Source organism: Trichomycterus rosablanca, chromosome 18 (genome assembly GCF_030014385.1).
Source record: "Trichomycterus rosablanca isolate fTriRos1 chromosome 18, fTriRos1.hap1, whole genome shotgun sequence".
Classification (NCBI taxonomy): domain Eukaryota; kingdom Metazoa; phylum Chordata; class Actinopteri; order Siluriformes; family Trichomycteridae; genus Trichomycterus; species Trichomycterus rosablanca.
The window spans coordinates 28,645,268-28,648,929 of NC_086005.1; positions in this window are offsets into that span (position 1 = coordinate 28,645,268).

Here is a 3,662-nt window from a genome sequence, read left to right on the forward strand (position 1 = left end):
TGGAACATCCCGAATAACGGGGATTAGACCCGAATCCAGCCGTTTCATCTGAGATAAAAGGAAATTCGTCCCATTATCGGAGCGCGTTCCGGATTCGGTCGCTTTCATCGGGAAAAATGCGCTAAATCCTGAAGTTCAGGTATCGCCACGGTGAAGCACGATCAGATCACGACTCTCCAAACCTCCTGTACCCTCCTGCTCATTCACCAGGCTCCCTGTGTGTTATTCAGGCTAGAATGAATGCGCCGGTGCTTGCCAGCTGGCTCCCTTTCACCTGTGGACCAGTCCGTCTTTTCATCCAAACACAATAAACACTCGCGCACGGACGAGCCTCGTTTAGGAAATTATGAAAACGAAACAATTATCAGCCAGAGTCGTGCGGTCGGTCGTTCAGATGTTTCGGGGGGGCCGTACCGGGGGGCCCGAACCCAAAATCCTGTCAGGATCCTGATGGACGGCAAACCGGCGCCGTAAACCGGGAAACGCGGTGCGTGCCGGTGACACGTCCCGACAGAAACCGTACAAATCTTCCCTGTCCCCTACAATCTATGCCCCCTAAATTTATGTCCCCTAGTTTCCACGTCCTCTAGATTACTTTTGTCTCTTAGTTTTTATGTCCCCTAGATTCTATGTCCCCTAGTTTTATGTCCCCTGGCTTTGTGTCCCATGGATTTATGTACCCTAGTTTTTTTATGTCCCCTAGTTTTATGTACAATAGTTTCCACGCCCTCTAGATTACTTTTGTCTCTTAGTTTTTAAGTTTCTTTGTTTATGTCCCCAGTTTCTTTCTTTTTTATGTTCTCTACTGTAATGTTTACGTCTCCTGTACTAGCAGCGTGCCGTTTATATCTGCTCATTAATCTTCCTCAGGATGGTTCCTGACCCCGATGGTCCAGGTCAGGAGTCCAGCACCGTGTGTGAGTGTGTGAGTCAGGATCTCAGTCGGAGGTCCAGTGATGTGAGGACGTTCTGGCTCTCTGTACCTGCGCTGATCCGCCGTGTGACGCTGTAATAAACATCTCTGACGGTAACGCCGGCCAGCGGCGGATTCCAGCGCCAGCCTCGGCCTTCACACTCCATACCTCCCGGTCCTGGCACCCAGACAGACGGCCAAATGAGGCGCAGGATGAAAGCAGACGCTGGAGATATGAGGTGTGTGTGTGAACATCCGCTCGAGGGTCCGTCTGATCCAGCCCGGCCCGGCACGGCGGGGCCCGACGCACCGAGGACGAGGATTCATAATTAACGTCCAAACATTTCACGAACAATATCATGAAACCTCCTCCGTCTCCATCAACTCCTGCTGCAGAACCTTCAACAGGCGATGTCATCAAAGCAGAACAAGCCGAAACGGGCGACGCCCCAAACTGTCACACTTCAGAGGTACCGGGGTCACCCAAGGAACCAAAAAACACAGAAACTGGTGGAACCTGGACGCTGGAGGAAGGAAACCGGAGCTGAAGCGTGAAAAGTAAGTGAACCTCAAAACGAGGGGCCTGGAAAACGGGAACCAAATAAAATTAGGAAACATGAAAAGTAGATGTTTGGAATTTGGAAAGGAGCCACCACGAAAAAAAAATATCTGGAGATCATAAAGGTTTGGAGGCCACAGAACCAGGAATCCACGAAGAACGAAAAACAGCAAACGCTAGAAACCAGCTAACGTTCCTGAGTGTCCTCATCTCCAGGTCTCCAGGTTTCTGGTCTCCAGGTTTCTGGTCTCCAGGTTTCTCATCTCCAGGTTCCTCGTCTCCAGGTTTCTCGTCTCCAGGTTCCTCGTCTCCAGGTTTCTCGTCTCCAGGTTTCTCGTCTCCAGGTTTCTCGTAAGGAACGAGAACCACAGGGAACCTGGAAACAAGAACACAGAGACGTTCTGAAAAATGTTCAACATGCAGTGAAAGATAAATGAACGACGGGAACAGGAGGCCAGGAATGAGAGCTGGGAGGTTCTGGAACCCCAAAAACTGGTGATTATTTATGAACATCAGACAACAGGGAAGAAAAAAGAAGAGAAGATACGAGAAGAAAAGAAGAACAAAAACAACAAAGATCAAAATAATAAAGAATAAACTGTTATTAAAAAGAAAAGAGATGAAAATACAATAATTTTGTAATTATGAAGAAAAAATACATGAAGAAAAAATACAAATAAAAACTTAAATTTAGAACTGAAGTCGTTGATGTTCGGGGGAGGGCGCATGTCAGTTGAGAAGCGTCCTCAGTCAGCGGTGAAGGGTCGAATCAGTATAGAGGACGCAATCAGGGTAACTGGACACGACTAGATTAGGGGAGAAAATTGGGGGGGTGGGGTGAGAAAATAGAAAATTAAAGAGCTAAATTAATATTTACAAAAACTGGACAGCAGGAGAGTACAAATAAGAAAAGAGAGAGGAAGAGAAAAAAGAGAAAGAAGAAACAAATCAGAAGAACAAAAAGAACCGAGAATAAAATAATAAATAATAAATCGTTATAAAAGAAAAGAGAAAAAAATATGAACACAAAAATTATAAAGAAAAATTAAAATGAAGAGAAAATTTATAACTGAAGTTGTTAAACCAATAAAAAACAGGAACAGGGGGCAGGAATGAGAATTAAAACTGGTCATTATTAATGAGAACTGGACACCAGGGAAGAAAAAAGAAGAAAAGATAAAAGAATAAATCGTTAGAAAAGAAATGAGGTGAGAATATGAACACAAATATCCCATATTATTATTATAAGATAAAAGAAAGAAGAGAAAAAGACAAGAAAAACTTTAATTAAAATAAAATCTGAGAGAAATTTACAGCTGAAGTTGCTGATGATGTTTAAGATTAAAAAAACAAATTAAAGCTAAACTGGAACAGGGGGGCAGGAATGAGAGCAAGGAGGTTTTAAAACCCAAAACCTGGTGATTATTTATAAACACTGGACACCAGGGAACCAGAAAAAAGCAGGAATCTGTGAAAAGGAGAACAAGGTGCAACTTGGACAAGGAAATAAAATAAATTCTGTAATTCTCTGGGAACTAACGGAACCCGGAACACACGGAGAGCACAGAGAGGAACTGTAAAAACCAGGGAACCAACCAAGAATAACAATGGAACTGGAACATCAGGAACCCCAGAAACTACAGAGCAAAGGAAACAGGAACCGTGGAACATCAGAAATATTAAATACAGGGACCAACAGAACGCTGGAAACTCTGATCCATGAAAACGAGGAACTTCAGCTCCTGTTCTGAGGAACGTTGTCCACAAAATAACGTCTTCAAACCGGCAGCAGCCTGAGAAACACTCGAGCTTCCACAAATCTGTTTCCACGCACTTCATCAGCACGTCTCACGTCTCTGTTATGGTCCAGGATTTATGGAGCTTCTCTTCAGGTTCAGACTCCAGAGCATCTGCAAACCACCTGCAGCGGAACACGGAACCTTGAACAATAACAGTTCGTCACTTCAACACACAGTAATGAATAAAACACACTCAGGTTTTATTAATTACTAATCATAACCACAAAGATACACAGAGGAGGAGAAATAAATGATAGAAATAAATAAATAAGGAGCAACTGAGAGGAAATAAAAGGAAATGAAAGAGAGAAAATAAATCATGAAAATATGGTATAAAAATAAGAGGAAAATCTGAGTCAGTGAGAAATGTTACGACTCACGAGTGGAAATA